This window comes from Pteropus medius, unplaced genomic scaffold, assembly GCF_902729225.1.
Source record: "Pteropus medius unplaced genomic scaffold, Ma_sr-lr_union100, whole genome shotgun sequence".
Taxonomy (NCBI): Eukaryota; Metazoa; Chordata; class Mammalia; order Chiroptera; family Pteropodidae; genus Pteropus; species Pteropus medius.
Genome location: NW_024349799.1, coordinates 15,739,594 through 15,753,019, shown reverse-complemented (window position 1 = coordinate 15,753,019; position 13,426 = coordinate 15,739,594). Strand labels below are relative to the sequence as shown.

Sequence of the window (13,426 nt, the reverse complement as noted above, 5' to 3'; positions counted from 1 at the left end):
GAAGTTTTTTTCCTTCAGCATCTTCAAGAGGTGGTTCTAATATTATCTGGGACCCACTGTTTTCTCATGAGAAACCATTCTTATGTATCTCTAGATAATGTGTCATTTCGTTGGGCCTGCTCCGAATATCTTCTTTATCTTTGGTTTTTCAAAAGTTTGATTGGAATATTCATAGATGTAGTTCCTTTTACATTTATTTATCCTGCTTGTTGTTCACTGATTCTCTTGGATCTGTAAGTTGGTGTTTTTCATTAAATTTGGGGTATCTTTCAGACTTTATTTTTTTTCTGCCCCAGTTACCTTCTCTTCTTCTGGAATTTCAATTATGTGTATGTTAGATATTTTGATGTAGTCCCATAGATTTCTGAGGCTCCATTTATCATGTGTTTTTTCTCTCTAGTCTTCAAATTACTTAGTTTCTGTTGATCTTTCTTCAAATTCACTGGCTCTTCTGCCATTTCCAATATACTTTTAAACTTTTTTTTTCTTTTGCCTTTCAGTTTGAGGATTTCTTCTTAGTTCTTTTTTACAATTTTCTTTTCTCTGTTGACATTTCCTGTTTGTTTGCTCATTCAGATCATATTTTCCTTTACTTCTTCCAACATCTTTCCCATTAATATTTTGGACATATTTATAATAGTTGCTTTAAAGTCTCTGCCTGCCAGTTCCAATATCTGGGCCATCTCACATTTGATTTCTACTAATATGGATTACATTTTCTTGTTTCTTTGTGACTACTGATTTTCGTTTAAAATCACTGTACATTGTGGATAATTTGTTACAGAGATTATAGAGCTTTTTAGTTTCCTTTAGAGAGTATTTTTTATTTTAACAGGCAGTTAAATTACTGCTTGATCATCTTGAACTTATGTAGGCTTGGTTTTTACACACTATTAGTGTAGCTGTGTAGAATGCTTCCCAAGCCCCAGTAACTTGGTGATAGTTAACCTTCAAGCCCTGTCTCCCCTATAGATTTTGGTTTAGGCTAGGTTTTAGGGTCTATTAGATCTATTTAGATTAGGTCTTACTCTAAGGTGTGGCCTCTCTGAAATCTCAGATTTTTACTCAGAGGTGTTAAAATCTCTTCATTGGCAGTGTTGGAACTCCACTGCCCCGAATCCTTAGGCATCATTCTTCGCCCAGCACTGCTGGACCTCTGATGTCTCTGTGTTCCACTCTCAACCCTATAGCCAGTACTGTCTGGTAAGCCTGTGGTGGTCTTCACCCTCTTATTCACTGAGGATTCTCACATGTATTCATGCCTTTTCTTTGTACTACTTCTTCTGTCTGTTTCCTTACTGGCAGATTTCAGCCCTTTCAGCTGCCTCACATTCTGTTCTCTGCATCCTTAGCTCAGCAGGACCACCATAATTTTCTTGAGATTCATCTTTTTATGTCATGGTTGGAAATTTATTCCCAAGCAGAGGACTGCATGATCACAGGCTTATTTCATGAGTTTCTGGTCTGTCAGGGATCACAGTTCTTGCACTACTTATTGTCCACTGCTTAAAAATAGTCGCCTCATCTATTTTGTAGCTGTTTATTGTGGGAGGATTAGTCTAGTACCAGTTACTCCATAGTGGTCAGAAACAGAAGGTGGACTTTTTAATTACAAAAGTAATTCATGCTCTCTGCAATAATATTAAAATAATACAGAACTGTAGAAAATAAGAATATAAGTCCCTCCCTTCTAAAGATGATTGCTGTTAACAGTTTGGTAACCTTCTTGCAGACATACATACACAGAGTATTAATTTTTCTAATAAAATACATGCTATATATACATTACTTTTTTTGTTTGGTATACCTTAGAACTGTTTCTAAATCATTACATATAAATCTACGCCATTCTTTTTTTCAAGTTACATCATATTCCATTATGTAGATATAATTTACTCAACTGTCTTTTAGGTGATGTTTAGTTATGTCCAATTTTTGTTATGACAGTGCTGAAATGAATTTCTTTGTTCCTACAAGTACTTAAACAGTAAGAAAACTTACTGTTTCTGTAAAATAGATGTCTGCAAGTGGAATTGCTTTGTCACGAGATACATGTTTACTATTTTGACAGATCGTTCCAAATTGCCCTCCAATGATCATACCATTTTATATTCTCATTAACAGTATATGAGTGTCTTGTTCTTTATCTCTTATCAGTACTGTATATTATTATCAATATTTTCAATTTATGCTAATTTTCTGAGTTAAAAAATATCTCATTTTTGCATTTTTTTAACTAGTAAAGTAAAGGATCTTTCTGTATATTGTCTGTTTATATTACTTCCTCTCTGACTTGCATATTTATTGCCTTGCTCAGTTTGTTTGTTTATTTGTTTGTTTGTTTGTTTTTTAAGGCGAGGCAACCCTTGGTTTACCTCACAGATTGCAAGGACCTTGTCAGCTTACACTCCCTTATTTTTTATTTTTTACGCCCACAGCACCTGTTCTTTCTAGGTGGTCTCCCATCCAAGTACTAACCAGGCCCGACCCTGCTTAGCTTCCGAGATCAGACGGGATCGGGCTTGTTAAGGGTGGCATGGCTGTAGGTTGGCCTTGCCCATTTTTATAGTTATTTATTTTTGTTGTTAACATGAGCATTCTTTATACACTGTAGAGATATTTTAAATGTTGCAAATATTTTCTCCTGGTTTGTAGCTTGTTTTATAATCTTGTTTATATTTCTTACAGTGTACAATTTAAAATTTTTGTAGACTCAAATCTGTCTTTTCCTATAGGACCTCTGGGTTTTCTTGTCATGCTTTCCTCATCTTTGTACACACCTTCTTGCTGATTGTTTAACTTGATTTCTCTAAAAAGAAAGGTTTATGATTAACAAGATACACTGTGATTTACCCAGGCTCCCATCAGAATTTTGGTTGTAAAGTAGAGACTGCCACTTTTAAGTGCTCCAAATATTCCAAAATTGCAGTCCTTTGGAACAAAGCTTTTTGAAGGTTTGATATTTTTGTGGACAAGTTTTTGTGATATCATTATTGTCAGTAACAGGAAAAAGCTAATCTTTAGCTGCCTAAGAGTAAATCCAAATGTTGCTTAACTACTAGTAAACTCTGAAATAACCAGATGAAATAATGGAAAACCTCATTTGTAGTGAATGCTTATCTAGCAATAGGGGTTTTTTTTCCTCATGCACACAGCCCCCTCTAAAGTGAAGAAGAGAAAAATGAGAAACTGTTCTTAATTCTAGAGTGCAGTGGAAAACATGGTTTGCATATGTGCAGCAAAAAGCTTTGGAAGGTTGGAATTGCACAATGAGTGTAGGTTGAGCAATTGCTTAACAAGGCATACACATTGGGGGGTGTCCTTTGCTCTTGTGCAATTAGGGAACTCCAGAGCTGCCTGGATAGGGGATTTCCTTTTATTTCTTACATGCCATTTTAGAAATTCACTTTTTCTCTTCTTTTCAGTATTCATTCTTTATTATTTTATTTTTTTCATTATTCCCTGGAATTCTTATTCGTGGTTTCCTTTTTTTTTTTAAGGGAAGAGATTAATTAGCTAGACAGCCACATGTCCCCACCTCTGTGACTGTGATTAGAAATGAACCTGGGCCAGGTTCTACAGATGGTAGGAGGATGGTTGCTGATGGTTTAAGGATTTCCAGTTCAGCTTCTTTTCATAACTGTAATACTCAGCTGGTTCTAAGTGTTTGAAATACGGGTTACTGATCAGCCAGCATTCCCTGATTTCTTAGTACAGTACTAGAATTTTGCAGACTTTGTCATGAGTTTTCTGAGGTTTTTGCCTGTTTTACTTTTAATAGTGACTGACACCTCCTGATGAAGATCAGCTGCTGTGGTAAAGCCAAACTTTAAGCTGAAAGCATAGGAGCAAACCAGTTAGAGGAGAGCTATACAGTCCTTGTTTCCCTCGGCAAAAGGAGAGTCCTTGTTTTCTCCCTTGCCTTTAGCCTGCTCTGTCACACTCATATTAGATGGTACCTAGTAATCATGCTTCTAATTCTCTTCCCTTTACCTTTGTGCTGGGGTACGGAATCTGTGCACTCTCAACTTTGCTCTGTTCCAGAGGAATAGGAGAGGTAGTTGGGTCAGTGTGCCAAAAAGCAGAAGTTAAGTATGTGGATTTCATAGCCGCCTATATGAGAGTTTGTGGGGCAGGGAACTTCTAATGGAAAACATTTGTGTTGCATCAAAAACAGAGCGAGGCCTGGTTACAGTCTGTCTGCTCTGTCAGTCTGTTCCCTACCAGCACTAGTCATTGTTCTCCTGGGAGTCTCAAGCGTATTGTGGTTTCTTCTGCTGTTGCTATTCCCTAATCTTGCCAGAGTTTTTGTGTCATGGGTGGCCCCATTCGCAGTTTGGAGTGGTGACTAATGGCTTTGAAGGCACTCAAGCTCACATACTGGTTTGGAGACCCTTTCTGGGTGAGCGTTAGTAGAGGGAAGGGTCTCCAGCACAGACAGTAGGAGAAGCATGCTTAGACACATACAGACACTTTTTTAGTCCCTACTTTTACTGCAAGCAAAGCACAAAACAGAAGAATGGAGACCAGGGGCAAAGGCTTGCTGTTTGGGCTTGCCATTTCATTTGTAAATGCTCCTAAGGGATGCACCTGGGTGCCCAGGCTTGTCCCTGACAGGCTGATGTCAATCAGGTTATGTGGCTGGATCCCCTTTGAGAATCGCAGAAGAGAAAGTGCTAATTTCCCTGAGGATAATGTCACTCCAAGATATGAGGGACCTGTAACTTGAGCTATTTCTTTTTTTTCCCCTCCAGACCCTCTGAAATTCACATTTGTTCATCATTTTTTTAAAAAAAAGAAGAACGAAAGAAAGAAAACAATAAAAAAGCAGCAGCTAAAAGTTTTCTGGGTCCCCAAGAAGGCACTTCACCAATGTGGTTTTCACATTTTCAGGTTTTTGGCTGGTGAATAAGATTGAGCAGAAATGCTCCTTCCCCTGATAACAATACATTCAGATGCAGGATCAGGAGCGTGTGGATTAAAACCAGACGGTGGATGATTAATATTTTTGCTTATAGAGGTAGACATGGCAGCTTCCTCCATTTAAATGAAAAAGCCCTTTCTCTGCATTTGTATGTGTGCATATGCTTACATGCTTTTGCTCTTCGAAGGTGGGAGCTGAGTTTCTAGCTTAGTTATAGTTTCCAAGTACCATTTCCTTACTCTCACTTGAAGCACCAAAGAAGTTCTAAAAGTATTAAGCTGTGAAGCAGAAGTATGAAGATAAGCTACTAAAATGAGAGTGGGTAATATATTCTCTTTTTGAAGTTAATTGCTTTCACAGCTCTCCAGGTACTGCTGTAACACACATCTTTATCCACTCAACTTTCTTGCTCTCTCTGGTCCTGTGACCTCATTATAAGAGGTATTACTTTTCTTTCAAAATATTATAACTTTGGAGTGCCCATCCTCGTCATTTCATTATTAGATAATAATATTAAAAGAAACTTTATTATTACAAGAAACTTTATGTTTTTTAACCTCACTCACTGACAATATGACAGAAATTTGATGGAGAATACTTTTAATTAGAGGTCGGCAGGTGTTTATTATTTTTAAAAACATGTTTCTAGATTTATTTTTATTAGGTTCTGTGCACATTAACCTATTCAGGTCAGGAGGACTCCGGTTAGCCTAGGCCTCTGATTTCCCTGTGATTTTTAAACTTGAGTACACTTTGCCCTTTGTAGAAACAGAGACCTCTGCCCAGATGAAACAGGAAATGAAAGGGGAGGAAGAAAACCAGGCTGGGACTTGGTATTTTGTTATCTATGTGAAGAAGGGTATATTTTCTCTTTAATAATGAAAAGTTTGGGAGACAAAAGGTATAACGTTCCTTTTATTCCAGCAGAAATTTGGGTCAGTTTTCATGTTGCTTACAATTTCAGGAAGAAAGTATGCTGTGTCAACCCTGTCACACTCTCGCTGTACACATTCCAGGTGTCCACAGTCACAGAATGGAGTGATGTTCCTCCAGTTCATCCCCTTCCCCAGATACTGAGATTTATTTTTTTGTTTATTTACCTACATTAAAATCTACTCTTTGTTATACAGTTTTGACAAACACTCAAGTCATGTAGCCATCACCACGATTAAGATATAGAGCATTTCTCTCACCCAAAAAAACTCATTCAACCGACCCCTCTTCCCACTCCAGTCCCTGGCAACTTCTGATCTGTTTTCTACCCCTATGACTTAGCCTTTTCCAGGATGTCACATAAATAAAACCACATAGTAATTAGCTTTTTAAGTCTGGCTTCATTCACATAGCATAATACATTCAAGAATCATCCATGTTGTTGCCTGTTATCAGTCATTCATTTTTGTTGCAGAGTAGTATTCCATTGTATGGTTATACTACAATTTGTTTATGCATTCACAAGTTGATGAATATTTGGGTTGTTTGCAGTTTTGGGTGATTATGGGTAAAACTACTGTAGATATTCCCATATAGGTTTTCATGTGAACTTAAGTTTTCACATCTCTTGTGTAAATACCTAGGAATGAATGTATGGGTCATTTGGTAAGTATATGTTTAACTTTGTTAGAAACTGCCAAACTGTTTTCCAAAGTGGCTGTACCATTTTGTATTCCCAGCAGCAATGTATGAGACTTTCAGTTCTTCCACATCCTTGCCAACATTTGGTAGTGCAGTTTTTTTTTTTTTGGTTTTGTTTTTTGTTTTTTGTTTTTAAGTCATCCTGATAGGTATCTCTCTACAGTTTTAATTTGCATTTCTCTAATAGCTGATAGTATTGGAGCATCTTTTCATGTGTTTATTTGCCATTGTGTATCTTTGGCAAAGTGTCTTCAGATCTTTTGCCTAATTTTAAATTGGATTGTTTTGGTTCCTTACTGAATTTTGAGAGATCTTTATATATTCTAGATGCAAGTGCTTTGTCAGATAAATATGTATTGTAAATATTTTCTCTCTATCTGTGGCGTATCTTTTTACTTCAGAGACTAAGTTTTGACTGATTAAATGCCGAGAACTAGAGATTTCAGGCTCTCTTGGTAGAGGAAAGTAAGGAAAAGGAGACCTTAGTCAGCAGAAAGATGTGAGAACCACCCCTTTTGAAGCTGTTTATTTAAAATAAAAGAGTGGGGAAGGGGTAGGCCAAGATTGAGTTGTACAGACAGATGTCTGAAGCTTTTTTAAATTTCTCGTTTTCTCCTGTCCCCACCTATGATATGGATTCTGGGCTGTTACCTTCAAGTGGGTTCTTTAGTTTCTGCCATCACTCCAAACTCATTGAGGCCTCTCCAGCACTGCAAACTCTAGTGGAATACCCAAGAGGGCAGTCTAGCTTCTTGCCCCAAGTATATTCCAGACTTAAGTCATTTTGATAAGTAATCATTCCCAAGCCCTAAAGTGGTAGCCCCTTCCCCCACTTGTCACCCACTTCGAAGAGCTTCTTTCATCTCCAGCTGGACTCTTTTCCAAACAAGCATCGGCAAAACCTAGTCAGGGCTCTGCCACAGAGTTCTGCCATGAGAAGCAAATTGGCAGCAACAGGCAGCCCCCTGAGGCAATGGAATTCAATTCTCAGAACATACATTAAACGTGGATATTTATTTATCATGGGACTCTTTCATGTTGCATGGAATTCTTTCCACAGGGCAGCCCACTTAGGTACAGGGGAGAAAATATGTCCTGCCCCATTGGACAAAAGTCAAGAAAAGGTAGTATGTGCTTTCTTGTCACTTTTTAATTGCTAACACTCTTAACGTGTTTTTCTTAAACAGTATTTGCCACTGGCTAGACACTAGCAGAGTTTCTTTTCTTTCAGCACATACCATAGATCACTAACACTGCATGTGATGGTCGGAGGAGGCCTGCTTTAGTCCTAGAGGTCTGTCCATTTCTCCAGGATAATGCACTCTGGTCAAGGCTCTCTGGCTTCTGACCCTAGTAGGAGTGATGTGTACAGAGAAGAATTTCTGACCCTTTACTAATGTCAATTATTTTAATGCCTTTTTGTAAACTGAGCATCTTTTAGGCAAGCTTAAAATTTTTCTCTTTCTGCTCATATAGGTACAAATTTCTCACTATACTAAGGACAAATAAATGCAATTAAAGATAAAAATGTAATGTAAAATAATAGTTCAGGCTTTAAAAACAAAGGGAGGGGTTAAGAACAAGTTCTGCAATAAATCTGCAAGTGTGGAATCTAAGGGAAATGATCCCATCTGGAAAACTCTACCAGTGGTGCCGCGGCTGGTTTGTGGAGCAATGCGGATGGTGGAGTGAAAAAAGACCCTGAAGTCTTGAAAGATGACAGGCTCCTTAATTGATGTCCATTTCAGCTGGTGCTGTGCCAGCTTATGTTGGCCCCAGTCCAGCGTTCCTGTAATTTGGGAGCCAGGTGTGAAGCATTTTTGTTCCATCTTGTTCCCCAGCATCTACAGAAGCCTCACGCATCTCACTTGAGGCAGCAACACTGTAGGAAACAGATGTGCAGGTAAAGGTGGAAGGAAGTGTCACAGCTGGGTTATGGATATTTAAAAAAAAAAATCCTCCTCCACACTCAAGTTAGATCTGGGCTTAAGAGTTGAGGGAAAGATTATTTCACAGCCTCGGTATAAGATGTGATTACCAGATACTCTAATTACTCTGATACTCATCTGTGATTTTTTAAAATATGTCTTATAACTTTAGAGTTACACTTCATATAGGCAGAGCTCTATAGTGATTTGCCTTCTAACTCTGGGAACAGCAAGTACAGCATAAAGAACATCTCAGGATGGCCATCAGAGTTAGGTTTGATCACTTCCATAGCATCTAAGAATCAAGAAAACAAAACCTTATGAGTAATTAGCTACCTCTGAGTAGGTGGGGACATAACTGTGTTTGTTCTTTGAAGGATCCTGATGAATACAGAAGAAGGATACTAACATCATATGTCCAACGCATTGATATAAGGCCCTTGATGCTCAAGAGTGTGGATGTAGTTGGCCCAAGAAGACATTCTTCCCAGAATCCAACTTGTATTCTTTCTAGCCCTCAGGCTAAACTGAACACTAAAGAACAGGCAGTTCTACCTTTCAGGATTACAAAACATGAGCAGAATCCTCCCTGTGGGAACATTAAAGTCCTGTGGACATAGAACTTAAATGTTGGAATTGGTCCTTTTCCACTGGCTTACATTTTGATATAAGGCAAGTTTTAGCCTTCTAGAACTAAGTGTCAACTCTTTTTCCTGAAGGGCCCAACCCATAAGCAGACAACTGAAGGAGTGCTTTGTTGTTCCTTACTTTAACTCAGAATCTCACACAGACAGAGATGAGGATAATTTTTGGCCTTGAGAATCAGACCATGAAGTCAAGGAATAACTTATAGGTTGCTTTTTGCTCCAAAAGTGCCAGGGTCACAGTGCAGCCATTGGTTCACTGATAGTATGTTTTGGTTTTTGGAATTTTTTTTTATTATTAATTTCAAGTATACAGTACATTTATATAGTTTGTGAAACAATTCTCCTGATTACTCTATCTTCCCTCTGGCTCTACACATAGTCCTTACATTACTGCTGACCACATTCCCTATCCCTGATTCACTGATATTTTTAATCTGTTCTTCCTTATGTTATCAATACAAGAAGCTGGAAAAGGCCTATACCAGACATTTCAAGAGGATTTCAAGAGGATGAAGAAGGGTGGTTTTCCTCTCTTTAAAACAGTTTCATTCTATATTTTAAATTTGCAATTATTAAAGTACATATAAATATAAATTTTATAATTTTTAAGTGTACAGTTTTGTGGCATTAAATATATTCACATTGTTTTGAAATCAACACTACCATTCATGTACAGTACTTTTTCATCTGGTCCAACTGAAACTCTGTACCCATAAAACACTAACTTACTATTTCCTCCCTTTCCCACAGCCTCTGGCAACCACCATTTTCTTTTCTGTCTCTGAATTTGACTACTCTATAAACCTCATATAAGTGGAATCATGCAATATTTGTCTTGTTGTGACTGCCTTATTTTACTTACCATAACATTTTTTTAATTAAGTTTATTGGGATAACATTGGTTAATACAACTATATAATTTTATAATTTTATTCTGTCCCACTGGTCCATGTGTCTGTTTTGCTGCCATTTTGACTACTGTCGCTTTGTAGTATAATTTGAAGTAAGGCAGCGTGTTGCCTCCAGCCTCATTCTTTTTTCTCAGGACGGCTTAGGCAATTCGGGGTCTTTTGTGCTTCCATACAAATCTGATGACATTTTTGTCCTATTTCTTTAAAAAATGCTGATGAAATTTTGATGGGGATTGCATTAAATCTGTATAATGCCTTAGGTAATATGGTCATTTTAACTATGTTGATTCTTCCAATCCAAGAACACAGAATATCTTTCCATTTCTTTGTATCTTCTTAGATTTCTTTTAATAGGGTCTTACTTATAGTTTTCATTATATAGGTCCTTCACATTTCATTAAATTTATTTCTAGGTATTTTATTATTTTTGTTGCAATTGCAAAAGGAATTATTTTTTCCACTTCTTTTTCTCACACTTCATTATTAGAGTATAGGAAAGCTATGGATTTTTGAACGTTGATTTTGTATCCAGAGACTTTACTGTATTTGCTTATTGTTTTGAGTAGTATTCTTGTGGAGTCTTTAGGGTTTTCTATATAGAGTATCATGACATCCGCAAATAGTGACAATTTGACTTCTTTGTTTCCTATTTGGATGCCTTTTATATTTTTCTCTTGTCTGATTGCACTCGCTGAGACTTCCAAAGTTATATTGAATAACAGTGGCGATAGAGGACAGCCTTGCCTTGTTCTTCCTGATCTTAGAGGGAAGGTTTTTAGTTTTTCACCATTAAGTACAATGTTGCTGAGGGTTTGTCATAGATGGCCTTTATTATGTTAAGGTACTTTCCTTCTATACTGATTTTGTTAAGTGTTTTGATTATAAAAATGGATGCTGTATCTTGTCGAAGGCTTTTTCTGCATCTATTGATATGATCATATGATTCTTATTTTTTAATTTGTTTATGTGGTGTATCATCTTAATTGATTTGAGTATGTTGAACCATCCCTGTGCCTCTGGGATGAAGCCCACTTGATTGTGGTGTATAATCTTTTTAATATGTTGCTGGTTTGCTATTATCTTATTTTGGATTTTTGCATCTGTGTTCATGAGAGATATTGGTCTGTAGTTTTCTTTTTTGTGTGTTATCTTTACCAGGTTTTGGTATCAGAGTAATATTGGCGTCATAAAATGAATTGGGAATTATTGCGTCCTCTTCAATTTTTTGGAAAATTTTGAGGAGAATAGGTATTAAATCTTCTTTGAATGTTTGGTAGATTTCAGTGGTGAAGCCATCTGGTCCTGGACTTTTACTTTTTGGTAGGTTTTTGATGAATTGTTTCAATTTCCATACTGCTGATAGGTCTATTTAGATTCTCCAGTTCTTCTTGATTCAGTTTAGGTTGTATTTTTCTAAGTACTAGTCCATTTCTTCTAGGTTATTAAATTTGGTGTTACATACTTTTTCGTAGTATTCTTGGATGATCCTTTGTATTTCTGCGGGGTCCGTTGTAATTTCCCCTCTTTCATCCCTGATTTTGTTTATTTGTGTCCCTTCTCTTTTTTCTTTAGTGAGTCTAACCAGGGGTTTGTCAATTTTATTAACCTTCTCAAAGAACCAGCTCTTCGTTGCATTTAATTTTTCTGTCTTTTTTTTGTTTTCAATTTCATTTAATTCTGCTCTAATTTTGATTATTTCTTTCCTTCTGCTGACTTTAGGCTTTATTTGTTCTTACTTTTCTAGTTTTTTAAGATGAAGCATTACGTTGTTTATTTGGACTCATTCTTGTTTTTAGAGATAGGCCTGTAATGATATGAACATTCCTCTTATGTCCACTTTTGCCATGTCCCAAAAGTTTTAATATGTTGTACTATCGTTATCATTTGTTTCTATGTATCTCTTGATATCTCTTTTTATTTCTTCTCTGACCCAGTTATTCTTCAATAGCATGTTGTTTAATCTCCATGTATTTGTGTTTCTTCCTGATTTCTTTCTGCAGTTGATCTCTAGTTTCAAAGCATTTTGATCAGAGAATATGGTTGGTATGATTTCAACCCTCTTATATTTGTTGAGGCTATCTCTGTGTCCCAGTATGTGGTCAATTCTTGAGAATGTTCGATGTGCACTAGAGAAGAATGTATAAGCAGCTGTTTTGGGATAGAAGGCTCTGTAAATGTCAGTTATGTTCAGTTGGTCTAATGTGTCATTTAAGGATGTCATTTCCTTGTTGATTTTCTGTTTGGATGATCTGTCCATATCCAACAGTGGGGTATTCAGGTCCCCTACTATGATAGTTCTTTGATCTGTTACTCTCTTTAGTTCTGTTAGTAATTGCTTTACATATTTTGGGGCTCCCTGATTGGGAGCAAAGCTATTAATAAGTGTTATGTCTTCTTGGTGCAGGATTCCCTTTATCATTATGAAGTGCCCTTCAATATTTTTCTTTACCTTTTTTATTTTGAAGTCTGTTTCATCCGATATTAGTACCGCTACTCTCGCTTTTCTCTGAATGTCATTTGCTTGAAATATCATTTTCCACCATTTCACTCTGAGTCTGTATTTGTCTTTGGAACTGAAATGTGTCTCCTGGAGGCAGCATATGGTTGGGTTTTGTTTTTTGATCCATTCTGCAACTCTGTGCCTTTTTATTAGTGAGTTCACTCTATTTACATTTAGGGTGATTATTGAAATATGAGGTCTTATAGCCATTTTATTTTTTATTTTCTGGTAGCTCGGTGTTTCCATTGCTTCCTGGTCCTTGTGCTTCTGTTTTCTTTATTTTGGTTGGCTTTTGTGGGTTTTCCTTCTGGTCCTTCTTGTTTTATGTTACATACAACAGTTCTGAATCTTTGGCATGTGGTTACCATTACGAATATGAAAAGGATAGTTGTATATGTATATACGATCGTCCCGTTTTTTCTGCGCATGCCTTATCTCCATTCCCTTTGGGAATTTGGATCTTTGAATTCCCCCCTTTTCAGTCATTGTTATCTTACTTTGTTCCTATGTATGCTGAAGATTCATTACTATCTTGTTATAACAATTCTCTTCTTATTATTTAAGGATATAATGCCCTGTTCTCAGTAAGGGTTGCACTCCTCTACTTCTATTTACCTGATAGTCACTTTACTCCTAATTATGGTGGTTTTGGGGTTTTTTTTTGTCATTTTGTTTTAGGTGAACTGACCCCCTTCAGTATTTCCTGTAGTGCAGGGCTCGTAGTGGAGAATTCCCTCAATTTTTGTATGTCTGGAAAGGAGAGCTTAGCTGGATACATTATTCTAGGCTAGTAGTTTCTTTCACTTAATAGTTTAAATATTTGATTCCATTCTTTTCTGGCTTGTAAGGTTTGCACTGAGAAGTCTGAGGATAATCTAACG

General features: G+C 36.9%; 1 protein-coding gene and 1 pseudogene across 5 annotated transcripts in view; one reads left to right on the top strand and one right to left on the bottom strand.

Moving 5' to 3' along the window:
• The window catches only part of SMG6 (SMG6 nonsense mediated mRNA decay factor), a 194,371-nt gene that overhangs the window by 112,167 nt on the left and 68,778 nt on the right, over window positions 1–13,426 (top strand). The window lies entirely within an intron of this gene.
• LOC120621389 (uncharacterized) lies at window positions 2,430–2,548 on the bottom strand (annotated as a pseudogene).